The following is a 17,359-nucleotide window of genomic DNA, read 5'->3' on the forward strand; positions in this document are numbered from 1 at the left end:
GAGACATTTAATTACATAGAGCGCCTAATAATGTGTTATCGACTAGTACGTATTATCTCTACTTAATTAGCTTCGATAAAATTCAACATTTCTTTCTAAAACGTCCCGAGTTAATTTGGAGACCACAGCAGAACCAGTGGGAACTCGCATAAGCGCCCGCTCGTGCAGCATTTGCTGTGTCGAAAACGTGGCTTTTGCTTTGATGGGAAAAATATATATAAAAGACATGCTGCAACCGACACCTGTTCGCGTGGGGAGGCGACTATGGCAAAAAGCCTTGCTGGGCTGTGTGGCGTAGCTGGCGCGCGATGCGCAGCTCACCTTGCTGCAAAAGCGATCAATACATACGTAAAAAACAGGCAAAGCAGCAAAGCTGCCACGTGGCACGCAGATACGCAACAATGAGAGGAGGAGCAGGTGAATACCGAATGCTGCTGCCATGCAGTCCGTGACGCTGCTGTCATAATGTCCTGGCAACCGGTGCTGACTCTTCCCTTTGCCACGAGTACGATCCTGGGGTGAAGGAGCTACCAAGATACAGGTCTGTCTAGAAGTTTGAAGGGTGCATTGTTCACATGAACAGCCCGTAAGATATCCTGCCGCGGCTGAATGTTGTTTGAAGTTCTTTGTAACTACAAGAAATTGGTATTTAGGGTGGGAGAACCAGCGGAAACACAATGAAGTGTCGCTGCGCACTCTGGTTCCTTTCTACAAGGAAAGTGCGCCTCGTGGAGTTGACCATTGCAGCAACCAGTGTAATACTGCTGCTAATGTCAATGCTTCGAACAGCTACAGGCATGAATAATTACTGAGAAATGGCGCACCGTCAGCTGAGTGGGACGCTGCAAGAGTAAGTTGAGTTCGAGCACAATAGAAAAGCACATTTCTGACGATGTTGACGCTAGAGCACTGCGAAATATGGCCTTAAATATGATAAAACTGCCATAACGCACAATGCGAGTCACGCGTAAGAACTTTGGCTCTAGCACTGAGTGGTCCTCCGGAAGCCTTGTTCCTATTGCTATTTAAACACATTTACCGCCTTGAGAAACTCCCAAACAATCTCAAATGTAGCCCACTTTCTTTTGCACTAACATCGAGGTTGAGTTTTCGGAGCTATATAATTCATTTTTGTGACTAGCTCTAAAAAATGCGTATGTTTATTGATATGCTATGGTGGTGTTAGAGTTACCTGCGTTCCAATAGTTGAAAAATGTTAGTGGGCATATTTAAATTTGTTAAAATATTAAAATATAAATAAATTCAAAACGTTACAATCTTCTGTTCTGGGCTTTTTCAGTTGCGCTCGCTTAATGTAACCATTGAGAGACCAGTACAAACACACACAAAGAAACGAAGACTTAGATTAACAGCGCCATTTAACTTTTGCTGGGACAATATTACTTACGACATCGAGCCCTCAACGCAGCTATACGTTAACGGCAATATTAGGTTGAAGAAAAGACGTTTAAAATCAAAATATTTATTGCTACTCTTTGCACTTTGTCTACAGTGCAGCCTAAAATTACTTAAATAAAAGCATGGGCTTTTGCTTGCTAAAACCGCGCTCTTATTACAAGGCACGCCGAATGGGGGGCACTCCTGATTGCTTTGAACACCTTGGTTTCATTCACGTGCACATAATTCTTGTTAGAAGGGCGTTTTTGCAATTCACGCATATCGAAAAGCGGCCACCGCATGCTGAATCGAACTAGGGATTTGCATCTTCTCAGCAGTGCAACGCCATATCCACTAGGCCACCGCGGTATGCGGGCTACAGTTTGTGGCTCTACACCTTTTAAAGGGACATCACGACAACTTCTATGCAATGGCACGGATCAAGCAGTCCTGAAAAGTACCCAGTTCTTTAACGCGGCCTATTGAGGCAAAGAAAGTGTTGATAAAGAATCCGTGTCAGTTGCTACTGTACTAGGTACAGTGGCGCAACGGCTATGACGTTTTGCTGCTTAGCAAGTGGTTGAAGATGCGATTCCCCACTGGAGCGGTTGTGTTCACTGCCTAAAGGGACCGTTAACGGCGCAGAACCTGTTATGTGATTTTTGGGGAAATATAAACACCATGATTTATAGCCATGAAGCCGAATGTTAGCTGTATAAGTGGGAATTATACAATTTCATATTTCTTCAAAAAGTCCCAAAAGACGGCACGTCGAGACCCTTCGCGGTAAGGAATTATTACCACGTGATGGAACGTTATTGTAGGCTAGCCGGCCTATATTAAGCGCACAATAAGTGTTGTCCCAGCTAACATTCTTTACATTTCGAAGGCGTTCGTGCTTTATTCCATGCGGTGTTGGGGTCTAAGCAAAGCTCAAGCTTACAATATGGTGTCGCCTACACTGTAACAAGTGGAACAACAGAACCATGGCGTCCCTCCATGCATAGTGTGCCTATTACGTCTTCTAGCTGGCTTCTATAGATACAACTTCTGATTGTACATTCGAGATAAAATTCTTCAGCTTGATCTAGTTTTCAGAAGACCTCATGCCTCCGAAGGGCAACACGCTGAACGGCGCCGCATGTATAACAGTACAGTTCACTCTAAGGAATGTCGTATCGTGTCGAAAATTCGACATCGCTAGGCAAAAAAAAAAAACTTGGACAGTACATGTATAGGACCAAATGAGTTGACATGAAACCATCAATTGACGTAGCTAGAATTGCAGATATATTTAAACAATAAACGAAGCAGGAACCACCGGAACAGAAGCTTAGGAACATCGTAGAAGATTTTCTTATTGCGACGGTCGTACTTCTCTGCGCAGCATAGCCAGCGTACCATCGCTATCGCGCTCGCCTCTCTGTTTCCAATCAGGTATTCATAAACACGATCATGACTTCACATTAAAAATCTTCTCATTAAAAAACTGCTGCTACTTCTCAGAGGTGGGAACTGATTATACACGAAGCTTTATTCACTTCCCCTTCCATATTGATGTGTATGACTGAACACTCCTTGCTCTATGCACGCGCTGATAAATTTCAGTTCACTTGAATGCTTACTCATCATTTAACAACTTCTGCTGCCGACTTCTTCGTAGCCACTTCTTCGTAGCCAACTTCTTGACTCGTTACCTCTTGTTGTGCTTGCATATATGATCACATTCCTAAGGATACGTCCCAGTTCAGGTCCCTGGCACAAAGCGAAAATTTGACAGAACTCACCTCGTGATGACGGTCACTTCTAATGCGAATAGCAATCGAGCAATGTAGCGACAAATAATACGTCTTAAATCCCGTTTATTTAACGCGGGTAGTAGTAATTCTTAGGCTCTTTGATTCGGCTTTATGGTACATACTCCGATATCCTCCAACTTTGCTGTATAGCACTCGCTTGCCAAGGTCGCGTATGAGCGACCTTGGCAAGATATAACGATGACTGTATGACGCTGACGAACTGCCGATTAAATGAAGAAAAATGAATTTTATCAAATGATCGACAAAGGGGTATAGAGACGAGGGCACGAGGACAATGACATGCCGATTCCAAATTCATGACTGGTATAGTAAATACAATTTAATGCCGACGGCATGAGGACAATGATGTGACCACGATGATGTGACGCCGGCTGTAAGACGACCACAGGATGAAGATGCGAGAATGACGACGATCGCAGGACCGAGGCGGCATGGAGGTGAAGATACGCCAACAGATGCATGATAGCGTTTGCGTGATGACGACTCAATCACGACGGTGGCATGACAATGACGGCACACTCATGATTGAATGACGACAGCTTGATTACGATAGAATGACAAACAAGAAATGACGCCGTTGAATCCACGAATGTGGTGTGACGACGACCTCATGACGACGTTGGGATGACGATGCTTAGAAGTGACAGTTAAACGAGGATGTAATGACCAGAATTATATCATGAGGACTGCATCACCAAACTGTATGACGATAATGGCAGCGGCGGCAATGGCAAGTTAAGACCATGAGGGCAATGGGAATACAACAAGTGTAAGTTCAGAAGGCGTTTGATTCGGTCGAAACCTCAGCAGTCATGGAGGCATTGCGGAATCAGGGTGTAGACGACCGGTATGTAAAAATACTGAAACATATCTATAGGGGCTCCAAAGCCACCGTAGTCCTCCATAAAGAAAGCAACAAAATCCCAATAAAGAAAGGCGTCAGGAAGGGAGATACGATCTCTCCAATGCTATTCACAGCGTGTTTACAGGAGGTATTCAGAGACCTGGATTGGGAAGAATTGGAGATAAGAGTTAATGGAGAATACCTTAGTAACTTGCGATTCGCTGATGATGTTGCTATGCTTAGTAACTCAGGGGACCAGCTGCAATGCATGCTCACTGACCTGGAGAGGCAAAGCCGAAGGGTGGGTCTTAAAATTAGTTTGCAGAAAACTAAAGTAATGTTTAACAGTCTCAGAAGAGAACAGCAGTTTACGATAGGTAGTGAGGCACTGGAAGTGGTAAGGGAATACATCTACTTAGGATAGGTAGTGACTGCGGATCCGGATCATGAGACTGGAATAATCAGAAGAATTAGAATGGGCTGGGGCGCGTTTGGCAGGAATTCTCAGATCATGAACAGCAGGTTGGCATTATGCCTTAAGAGAAAAGTTAATAACAGCTGTGCCTTACCAATACTCACGTACGCGGCAGAAACCTGGAGGCTTACGAAAAGGCTTCTACTTAAATTGAGGACGACGCAACGAGATATGGAAAGAAGAATGATAGGTGTAACGTTAAGGGATAAGAAAGAAGCTGATTGGGTGAGGAAACAAACGCGAGTTAATAATATCTTAGTTGAAATCAAGAAAAAGAAATGGGGGGGGGGCATGGGCAGGACACGTAATGAGGAGGGAAGATAACCGATGGTCATTAATAGTTACGGAATGGATTCCAAGGGAAGGGAAGCGTAGCAGAGGGCGGCAGAAAGTTAGGTGGGCGGATGAGATTACGACGTTTCCAGGGACAACATGGCCACAATTAGTACATGACCGGGGTAGTTGGAGAAGTATGGCAGAGGCCTTTGCCCTGCAGTGGGCGTAACCAGGCTGATGATGATGATGATGAAGGTGAGAATAACCTGAGCATTACCACATCACGAAATTTGCATGATGAGAATCGCTTGACGACGTAAGCATGTGGGAGTAAGCTGACGTAGCTTTAGGGATGACGATTTCACGAACACGACAACATCACGACGACGATATGACAACGGGGGCCTTATACTGAGTGATCATGAGGGCGTGACTTGACCCCATAATGATGGTTTAAAGACGAAAGTATGATTACAGTTCAATGACGAATAAAATGATCTCGGTGGAACGACCAAGGCGGTAGACGACAATGGGGTGACGATGCTGGCAGGATGGCGACGTTATGACGAGAGTCCAATGGCAAAGGTTGATTCGTGATGATGGAGTGACCACTCCGAACACATACCTAGTGAAGCAAGCTGCTTCGCGCTGGAGTAGATGGCGTGACCACGACAGCATGACGAGTTTCAGCTCACGGATCTGGAATCGCGATGATTGAACGACCACAACGGCCACACTATACCAGTGCGACTAGGAATGCATGTGGGATGTAAGTCGGCACTGTTGTGGCGACAAGAGTATGGCGAGTATTGACGGAGAATTGACGGTGATGCAAATGCCCCGAAGGCAGCCCGACCATGAAACCGTACCTATTGGCCTAAAGTATTAAACAACGTGGGCAACACTCTCGGGGTAAGTGATGTGACAATGGCTTCACGACGAGAGTAAGATCACCAAGAGGGAATTACGACAATAGAACTGCAACGATGGCATCTTGGCCAGGAGGAAGATGAGGAGGAGGAGAAACATTTATTTAAAAAAAGAAAGGACAAGCAGGTGTCTTTCTGCTTGTGTGGGAGGCGCCCTTAGTCCAGGGCTCCTGCGGCTCTTGCTGTCTCCCGGGCCCGCCGCAACAGTTGCTGCTGGTTACGAGTGTCCGATCTAGTCAGCACGGCCTCCCACTGCTCGGGTGTGAGGTTGGGTATGGGGTAAGTGACGTGACAACGGCTTCACGACGAGAGTACGATCACCAAGAGGGAATTACGACAATAGAACTGCAGCGATGGCATCTTGGCCAGGAGCACATAGCAAGCTGCACAAGCTGGTATAGAACTTAGGAAACTGGGTTAGAATAAGAACCTTGACAGACGGTTTGCTCAAAATATGTGAAGTAGGGGAAGAATAGTATTCGCATTAGAACATTTATAAGCCCAGCTGTAAGTACATAGCAATCCAAGTTGTATATCCCGGCACATGCCCGGTAAACGTGACCAGCTGCAAATACGGAAGGGCCAAAATTGTCTATTCAAGCACACATACCCAGTAGCACATGACCCGTTAGATATATGCAGTGGCCCATGTGGCCTGCATGGGCACATACTCAGTGGCACATCCCCATTAACGCAAGTTGTTTTATAACTGACAATACAGCAGCCTGGAGTATGAGCAGCCGCAGAATTAAAGTCGAAGGAGGATGCCAAAAATGTTCGCAGTCACACCTTTCGCTTCGAGCAGTAACCCGCGTATTCTCAAACAATTCTTGAGTGGAACTCTCCCTACCTCCACCGAGTTTTGTACAGCGGCGTTTTTCAATTAAAGAAGACGCTACGCTTTTCAATATTTTCCGCGCAGGGGCAATGAGGCCAGTGACTAATTTGGCCGAGGGGGGCGCAGCCGCGACATTTCTTCATTAGAGGGGATGTGTTGGGTGGAGAAACATTCTGGAATACGAGGGTGATGATCTATTCTTTTACGCATGTACTCACTAGCCCGCAATGGCAGTTTTTGTTGCGCATTCGTGGTTGGCTATACTTAGTGATGACATGGACGGCTCTCCCACAGAAGCCGCATTGCCTCAACTCTCCGTAGGCTGTCGCTGTTGCAGCCGTAGAAACTCCTAGCTTACCTCCAACGTGGAGCAGGTAAAACGCGACCTAAAAAGTAAATATAGCTGATTACTGCACGACCACCGAACGTATAATTTGTTTTATATTTGAATGAGATATAGGGCAAAAAACATTTATTTTGAAGACATTGATAATGAAGTTGAAAAGCGAATTTTTAACTCCAACACGCGCCTAATTGCTTTAGCATTTAATATCTACCCCGCTCTCGCATGTCTCTGCAAGAAAATTTTTGTGGAACTCCTCTTAATATCTGTAATATGCTGTACTATGTTCATTCGTTATCACTACAGTATTGAACACTCTGACCGCTAAGCTTTAAACTGTCTAACAAAATCAGTGCATCAATAACGGTAGTCGGTTCCTTTCCATAGATAATAATGGACAGGATAATGACAAGAAAGCAGACCAGGTAAAACACGGGTTGCGATATGTACATTTTTAGTTTGTTTCTCCTTTTTTGTCCGGTTCGCTTCTCTTAAATTTCTTATCGTTTCAATTCGGTACATAAGACGCATATCAACTGCAAATAAAACAGTTGAGTCAGACATCAGGTCATCTGTTTTCTTGTTAAAAACTCTCTCTTTTTACGGCTTTAACCAGCTCGTTTGCCCACGCTGTTTCCGAAAGCAACCACAATAGCCGCGCTCTTCGCCGCGACTACATATCACCGGAAGCGAAATGAGTGCCTCAGTGGTCTCTTCCTTCAGCTGCGCTCCGCACCTTACATGAAAAAGCTATTAGACGGGACCCAAAGGGCTACAAGCACTGACGCACAGTAGGCTAGACGTACTGTTGTTGTCAGTAGCACAGACTGAACAATCAACGAAAGCCCAGTCACTGCAGCTGGAAAAATAATGAGCGTACATCACATAATAATTAGTCAATAAGTGATTATTACATATTCACCGACTACTACCGTCTTGCCAATAACACGTTACACAACTAACTGGAGGAGGGTAGCAGACTTTATCCAATTGTCCTCAGATATTTTACTCCTTTCCTTTCAAGCATGTGGGAGTCGCATAGGCCAGAACACGGAAAGCAAGGTAAATGGAGTTACTCCACTTTGAGCCCCGGCAACACGGTGTGTGTGCCACCAAACAGAACCGATTGTTTTATTAACCTTTCAGAGCAGGAAATTTTTTGCACAAAGAAATAAAAATTGGTAGGTCATATCAGGAATGCAGGAAAAGCTTCGCAAAAGAAGCGTCGTGTGGTTTCTGCAGAATTTGCGTGGCCACTAGTGGGAGTAGAAATAGCATAACAAAAGAATTTCCTGCAAATTGTCTCGCGATCTCTGTCGGCGGTAATGCGATTAGAATTTGGGCAATGTGGTGTCACAGGATATTCCTGACGCCACTTTTAAAATTTCTAGTGATCAATGTGAGGCTTCAGTTCCGTCAACTATATGCGACACACACCGGCAACGACTGAATTGCGAAGTTTGCCAAAGAGCATGGCGGCATGACGTCGACTGTATGACCGCAGCGCAGTCACGACGATGTAATCAGGAAGGTATAGACGCTGATGGAACTTCACTCGCGGGACGATGACTGTAGTATGTCGCCACTGAGAGGACGACTTATAAATGATGGCGGTGGTAAACCATGACTGCGTGAGAACCAGATGAGGATGATGGCAGAGTCCTTCCATGTTTTTCTGGTCACGAAACTCCGCCATCACGCTATGGGAGAGGTTCATATGCTGCCCAAAGGTGCCGCGACGCGGCGCCACTGTGCCACAGAGGGCATCGTTCGCGTACCGAAACGCGTGCGCAGTGCGAGGCGAGGCGAGTGGTCTGGTGCGTTCTGTGCATGTGCTGCGTTATTTTTCGAGTGCTGGGCTGTTTAGTTGAAGTGGCGGGATGGGACAACGATTCCGAACACGTGTTGCAAGTAACAGCTGAAGAAGTGGAATGGTGGTATCTCTAACAAGCCATTCAAAAAACATATATTGCTGTATTTGTGATGTGGCTACTTGTGTTCGTTTGAGAGTTGTTTTGCCATGTGTTATGAAAGGCTTATGCTTTACACTTTCTTGTTTATAGAAACAATCGATTATGCGTTCTGTATTTATTGCCATTCGTTTGCTGGTGTTTGTTTCCTGCCCCCCAATGCATCTCTCACGTTTTATGTTATTTCTTTATGCTTATTATATCAGTGTCATGCTTTTAACAAAATCGAATTATAAAGCTTTTAACATATTGTAAATAGTTGCGCATTAAGAACCAAAATACCTAGTCTCGTCGTTCCTGCGTCGAAACCACGAGCAGCATGAATAAGTGCTGGGCTTACTGGCGCTTCTAAACGACTGCTTGCTAAGGCAATTGCCTAATTACAATACAGCTAGTTTCAACTGCGCAGGTACTAAGACTTCACGTTCGCCTTAATCCGTTGCTAAAAGCCGCACCGAAGATATTTAGTAGCGAAGTTTGTCTTGCAATAATCCTACCTAAATCTCATTCAGAAATGGCATCGCTTTGCAGAGAAATCTTAAGCGCACGGAGCAGCTGAATTTCCTTTTCTTTGTCATTAAGTATTCTACGGTAGCAGCCCTTCGCAATAACAATTTGATTCTTTTAATCTCCTTATAAGATACTGCCCACAGTCAGAGTCCTTCTCTGCCACAGTTTCACAGAAAGTTAACAGCTGTGCTCGGCGAACAATCTGGCGCTATGCGCAACGGAGAGTTGGCGCTTACTTACTGGTAAGCGGGGGTGACAGCCCATATGTTTGCATATGGTGATAAGTGGGACCACTGGCGCTTTGCTGCGAATGCGCGGTGTATAATTTCAGGCAAATATTAAAAAGCGGAGGCCACTGAAGTGTTGAGGCGAATGGCGATGATGTAGAAATATGGACCGAGACCACCCGGCTGTGCACAGCGGAAGCATTTCGCCCCCGGCGAAATGCAAAACACCAGTTTATTTAAATTTAGGAGCATTTTAAAGACATTTAGTAGCGAAGTTTGTCTTGCATTAATCCTACCAATATCTCATTCAGACATTTATTTGCGTTTATTTCAATTTAGGTGCATTTTAAAGGATCCCAGGTGATCAAGATTATTCCTGAGTCCCCAACTACGGCGTGCCTCATGATCGTATCGCGGTTCTGGCTCTTAAAGTCCCAGATTATTTTTATTTTGTCTGAGACCGCCGCAAGCTCCATGTTATGTGCGGCTTTTTTTTCGTCCCGGGCGCTCATATCATGGCAGAAGACGCGCTCAGGCAGTAATTTAAGCATATTCAATGTAAAAAATAGTTACGTGAAACTAAAGCGACGGTTGAGGAAGTTGAGAAAGATAGAATACCGAGTCTGCCCCACACACAACCCCAGCGGTAGCGGCGTTCGCATGCCCTCTCATGCACGGTTGCGCCTCTAGCGGCGGGCGCTGGCTACATATGAAACTGAGGCGGCAGTTTCGTGACCAGAAAAAAAAAATGGAAGGACTCTGACGATGGGTTGAGTACGAGTAGAGGAGGACGATGCCATCATGAAGACGGTATGGAAACAAGATAACACGCTGGAATAAAGACAGTGGTCTGATGACGATGGTATCAAAACGCATGCGTGATAGCGGTTATCTGATGACGCCACCACGACAAATTAGTGACAGTGGCGCCAAATGACGATGTAATGATGACGGCCCGATTAGGATAGAATGACGAAGAAAGAACGACGTCGATGAATTAACGAAGGCAGTATGGCGATGACGGCAAGACTCAATGGGATGATGTTACTGAAGTGATGGCGATTGTAAAACAACAGTGTCACAACGATGGATTGCCGAGAATGGTATGACAACGACCCTGCGATGTCATGACTACCACGGCTTGATGAGAGTCAGATGAATTACTTAAAACAACGACGACGGCACAACAACGGTGCGTTAACGACGACAGTAGAATAATGAATGCGTGAGAGTGGCTGTCTGAGGAACACGCAATAACGACGATGCCAGGACAACGGCGGCGTAATGACAATTGAAGGAAGAAGTGTTGGCGTCCATTCAACGACGAAATCGCTATGACGACGATGTCATAAAGACAACGGGATGACCTTATTGAAGTAATCATGGTAACATCACCAGGTGACGACATCGATATGACGATGAGTGCGCAACGGCAATGGCAAGACGACAATTGTATGGCTAGAGTCGGATCACGAAATTAGAATAACGACGATGGAGTTACCACGACGGCATACCAATAATATAACTACGAATACAGCTCTACTTAGGACAGGTAGTGACCGCGGATCTGGATCATGAGACTGAAATAATCAGAAGTATAAGAATGGGCTGGAGTGCATTTGGCAGGCATTCTATGATCATAAACAGCAGGTTGCCATTATCCCTCAAGAGAAAAGTGTATAATTGCTGTGTCTTACCAGTACTCACGTTCGGGGCAGAGAGAGAGAGAGAAAGGCAAAGGAAAGACAGGGAGGGGGCAGAAATGTGGAGGCTTACGAAAAAGGTTCAACTTAAATTGATGACGACGCAACGAGCTATGGAAAGAAGAATGAAGGGTGTGACGTTAAGGGATAAAAGAGAGCAGATTGGATGAGGGAACAAACGCGAGGTAATGTCATCTTTGTTGAAATCAAGAAAAAGAAATGGGCATGGGCAGGACATGTAATGAGGACGGAAGATTACCGATGGTCATTAAGGGTTACGCACTGGATTCCAAGGGAAGGGAAGCGTAGCAGAGGGCGGCAGAAAGTTAGGTGGGTGGATGAGATTAAGAAGTTTGTCGGGACGACAAGGCCACAATTAGTACATGACCGGGGTTGTTGGAGAAGCATGGGAGAGGCCTTTGCCCTGTAGTGAACGTAACCAGGCTGATGATGAAGAAGAAGAAGATGATAATAATGAATGCTTGTCGATGGCTGTATGGCGACGGGTGTACGTCGAAGCTGGCATGCCAAGGGTGTGAGAACATTGGAATGAACACGAGTGTATTACGACAATGGCACGACACTGATTAATCATGACGCCGTTATGATGAGGAGGGCATGATGACGACAACAGGGCAAAAGTCGGTTGACGAAGGCTGAATGTCGACGACGGAACTACCACAAAGGCATCATGACGCCTAGCGCGTGTCTACCGGCCCGATCTGGGAAAAACTTGGGTCGGTGGGTTGGCGCAAGAGGCTAGGTATATGGATAGACAGACTGATATATAGATAGACTGATATATAGATAACTATATATATATATATATATATATATATATCATCATCATCAGCCTGGTTACGCCCACTGCAGGGCAAAGGCCTCTCCCATACTTCTCCAACAACCCCGGTCATGTACTAATTGTGGCCATGCCGTCCCTGCAAACTTCTTAATCTCATCCGCCCACCTAACTTTCTGCCGCCCCCTGCTACGCTTCCCTTCCCTTGGGATCCAGTCCGTAAGCCTTAATGATCATCGGTTATCTTCCCTCCTCATTACATGTCCTGCCCATGCCCATTTCTTTTTCTTGATTTCAACTAAGATGTCATTAACTCGCGTTTGTTCCCTCACCCAATCTGTTCTTTTCTTATCCCTTAACGTTACACCTATCATTCTTCTTTCCATAGCTCGTTGTGTCGTCCTCAATTTGAGTAGAACCCTTTTAGTAAGCCTCCAGGTTTCTGCCCCGTAGGTGAGTACTGGTAAGACACAGCTATTATATACTTTTCTCTTGAGGGATAATGGCAACCTGCTGTTCATGATTTGGGAATGCCTGCCAAACGCACCCCAGCCCATTCTTATTCTTCTGATTATTTCCGTCTCATGATCCGGATCCGCCGTCACTACCTGCCCTAAGTAGATGTATTCCCTTACGACTTCCAGTGCCTCGCTGCCTATTGTAAATTGCTGTTCTCTCCCGAGACTGTTAAGCATTACTTTAGTTTTCTGCAGATTAATTTTTAGACCCACTCTTCTGCTTTGCCTCTCCAGGTCAGTGAGCATGCATTGCAATTGGTCCCCTGAGTTACTAAGCAAGGCAATATCATCAGCGAATCGCAAGTTACTAAGGTATTCTCCATTAACTTTTATCCCCTATTCTTCCCAATCCAGGTCTCTGAATGCCTCCTGTAAACACGCTGTGAATAGCATTGGAGATATCGCATCTCCCTGCCTGACGCCTTTCTTTATTGGGATTTTGTTGCTTGCTTTATGGAGGACTACGGTGGCTGTGGAGCCGCTATAGATATCTTCCCGTATTTTTACATTTGGCTCATCTACACCCTGATTCCGAAATGCCTCCATGACTGCTGAGGTTTCGACTGAATCAAACGCTTTCTCGTAATCAATGAAAGCTATATATAAGGGTTGGTTATATTCTGCACATTTCTCTATCACTTGATTGATAGTGTGAATATGGTCTATTGTTGAGTAGCCTTTACGGAATCCTGCCTGGTCCTTTGGTTGACAGAAGTCTAAGGTGTTCCTGATTCTATTTGCAATTACCTTAGTAAATACTTTGTAGGCAACGGACACTAAGCTGATCGGTCTATAATTTTTCAAGTCTTTGGCGTCCCCTTTCTTATGGATTAGGATTACGTTAGCGTTCTTCCAAGATTCCGGTACGCTCGAGGTCATGAGGCATTGCGTATACAGGGAGGCCAGTTTCTCTAGAACAATCTGCCCACCATCCTTCAACAAATCTGCTGTTACCTGATCCTCCCCAGCTGCCTTCCCCCTTTGCATATCTCCTAAGGCTTTCTTTACTTCTTCCGGCGTTACCTTCGGGATTTCGAATTCCTTTAGACTATTTTCTCTTCCATTATCGTCGTGGATGCCACTGGTACTGTATAAATCTCTATAGAACTCCTCAGCCACTTGAACTATCTCATCCATATTAGTAATGATATTGCCGGCTTTGTCTCTTAACGCATACATCTGATTCTTGCCAATTCCTAGTTTCTTCTTCACTGTTTTTAGGCTTCCTCCGTTCCCGAGAGCATGTTCAATTCTATCCATATTATACTTCCTTATGTCGGCTGTCTTACGCTTGTTGATTAACTTCGAAAGTTCTGCAAGTTATATTCTAGCTGTAGGGTTAGATGCTTTCATACATTGGCGTTTCTTGATCAGATCTTTCGTCTCCTGTGATAGTTTGCTGGTATCCTGCCTAACGGAGTTACCACGGACTTCCATTGCACACTCCTTAATGATGCCCACAAGATTGTCGTTTATTGCTTCAACACTAAGGTCCTCTTCCTGAGTTAAAGCTGAATACCTGTTCTGTAGCTTGATCTGGAATTCCTCTATTTTCCCTCTTACAGCTAACTCATTGATCGGCTTCTTATGTACCAGTTTCTTCCGTTCCTTCCTCAGGTCTAGGCTAATTCGAGTTCTTACCATCCTGTGGTCACTGCAGCGCACCTTGCAGAGCACGTCCACATCTTGTATGATGGCAGGGTTAGCGCTGAGTATGAAGTCTATTTCATTTCTAGTCTCGCCGTTCGGGCTCCTCCACGTCCACTTTCGGCTATCCCGCTTGCGGAAGAAGGTATTCATTATCCTCATATAATTCTGTTCCGCAAACTCTACTAATAACTTTCCCCTGCTATTCCTAGTGCCTATGCCATATTCACCCACTGCCTTGTCTCCAGCCTGCTTCTTGCCTACCTTGGCATTAAAGTCGCCCATTAGTATAGTGTATTTAGTTTTCACTCTGCCCATCGCCGATTCCACGCCTTCATAGAAGCTTTCGACTTCCTGGTCATCATGACTGGATGTAGGGGCGTAGACCTGTACAATCTTCATTTTGTACCTCTTATTAAGTTTCACAACAAGACCTGCCACCCTCTCGTTAATGCTATAGAATTCCTGTATGTTACCAGCTATATTCTTATTAACCAGGAATCCGACTCCTAGTTTTCTTCTCTCCGCTAAGCCCCGGTAGCACAGGAGGTGCCCGCTATTTAGCACTGTATATGCTTCTTTTGGCCTCCTAACTTCACTGACCCCTATTATATCCCATTTACTGCCCTCTAATTCCTCCAATAGCACTGCTAGACTCGCCTCACTAGATAACGTTAAACGTTGCCAGGTTCATATTCCAATGGCGGCCTGTCCGGAGCCAGGGATTCTTAGCACCCTCTGCTGCGTCGCAGGTCTGACCGCCGCCGTGGTCAGTTGCTTCGCAGCTGCTGGGGACTGAGGGCCGGGGTTTGATTGTTGTGTTCATAGGAGGTTGTGGCCAAGTACTGCACCAGGATGGCCAATCCTGCTCTGGCGAGGGAGTGCGTTACCGGTTCTGGTCACCAGGATCAGGCCACACTCCAGGCCTGTTTGTGCAATTCTTATCAACACGCGGATTTTTTTTTAATCCGGTGGAAAACTGCCGGCACCGGGATTCGAACCACGGACCTCGTGCACGCGAGGCGGGTGTTCTACCTCTACGCCACCGCTGCACCGGGCACCGGGCATATATATATATATATATATATATATATATATATATATATATATATATATATATATATATATATATATATATATATATATATATATACATATACATATACATATATATATGTATATATATATATATATATATATATATATATATATATATATATATATGTATATATATATATATATATATATATATATATATATATATATATATATATATATATATATATATATATATATATATATATATATATATACACACGCCTCAATGAGCCAATAAGAGGCAAAGAATCCTGATAGCATGATTATAAAATGTAGATAGATAGATAGATAGATTTAAAACGCCTGAAATAGGCAAAATTGCTAATTATAATTATACACAATTCACATTCATTCACGCATGACAAAGCTTACATGCTTCAGTTGTTTTGCAGCTAACGAAGCTCTAAAGGTCTCATGCAAACGTGGTCGCTCCCTATTTGTAGAGGGGCCATTTGCTTTGAAGTGGGCGTTATGGCACTACGGTAAAACTAAACCCCTACATTATGGTGCCCGAGAGCGGCTGGCGCAGCTAAAGCCAGTTGCGCTCGAGGACAATCTCTTGCGCTTGCTCTTCCTATGCAGACAACTATGATTCGCCGTAGAGATAAGGGCTGCCTCTCCCTCTGCCTTGCTGTGCGAGTTCTTCACGCCATCTATGGACCTGTAACCCACTACTACGTGCTACAGTGGTCCGGTCACAAAAGAGGAAGAGGACACGCCCAGCGCGCTGACGGTGTGCGAGCAGTGTAATCAGCGGAATCAGGCTGCCGCCTGATTGAGCGGGCTCGGCGAAAAACATAGTTTGTGAACACCAGGCACAAACGTATGTTTGATGTGTCTTCACCACAGACCCTACATCTCGAACACAAGCGTGTCGTAGCAGAGCAAGCCTGAACTTTCTGAAAAACAGCTTCACAGTTGGAGGCCTTATAAGTCCTGATGAGCATTGCTTTGAATTCGATGCATCATGCCTATTATGACATAGTAAGTTATCTGTAAAGAAGCCACGCCCGCTCGCATGGTCAAACGTACTGCCGATCCACGCCTCTCTTAGCGCCATGCGCGTGGCTAGATTTGCCTGCAATAGTGTCAAGCGAGGTGCGACATTAGTGCCATCTGCCCACGTGACACATGTACGACAAATTTATGGTTCCTTTCTCTACACAACACTACCAAAGCAACGTACATGGATAGAACGGTTCGAAAGACATAGGCGATAATATTGTTACATGTTTTCTTGACATGCCGGTTTAGCAAGGGGTACCTTATGCTGATCAAAATAAAAGATATTTCATCTAAAGCAACCACTTAACGTGTATTTAGAAAAAGGTGTATTTTGGGTGAGAACATTGATAATTATTCTCGCACTATTTATTAACCAATAATAAACTGTGTGGTATGGTTATGAAAAAATAAGAGACATCTAGTACGAACAAATTGCTTAATATTCACACCTCATGGCACTAAACCAGTAAAACCGTCAATAGTGTCAAAATAAAGAGGGTTGTGGGCTGACCCACATTGGTAGTTGCGAGTGCCGAAAGAATCAATTTCCGAGTCAGACACGCTGAGATGACGTTGTCCGATATAAAAAAGAACTTGTTGCTGAGCGAATTGGTTCAGAAATAAAAGAAAGGTTACGGCGTTAAACAGACGAGGATGATGTGAGACACGAACGGCACATTCGGGCGCTGACTTCCAATTTTTTATTCACCAGAACCCACGTAATTGCATGCAAAAATTTAAGTGAAAAGTAATCCCAGTAGGGATGAGTAAGGATGATAGGACAAAACGACCGTTGTAAGGAAAGCAGGAAACCACATTGAAAGGTAGATAATCGAGGGTTCCTTCATAAAAAGAGTAGCAAACAAGTGCGTTTGCACGCCGTCACTAGCTTTTAGGGACAAAGAAATGTCTTTCATAAACGATAGCATGTAATCGCCGCTATGATTAGCGCGTGCAGC

General features: G+C 44.8%; 1 protein-coding gene across 1 annotated transcript in view; it reads left to right on the plus strand.

The window, feature by feature from the left end:
* Positions 1–393: 393 nt before the first annotated feature.
* LOC142587418 (cytochrome P450 2U1-like) overlaps positions 394–17,359 on the plus strand; it is a 65,166-nt gene continuing 48,200 nt past the window's right edge. The window contains exon 1 of the mRNA XM_075698428.1: positions 394–541. The gene's annotated coding sequence lies outside the window, so the exon portion shown is untranslated. The remainder of the gene's footprint in view (positions 542–17,359) is intronic.

Source organism: Dermacentor variabilis, chromosome 7, assembly GCF_050947875.1.
Source record: "Dermacentor variabilis isolate Ectoservices chromosome 7, ASM5094787v1, whole genome shotgun sequence".
Lineage (NCBI taxonomy): Eukaryota > Metazoa > Arthropoda > Arachnida > Ixodida > Ixodidae > Dermacentor > Dermacentor variabilis.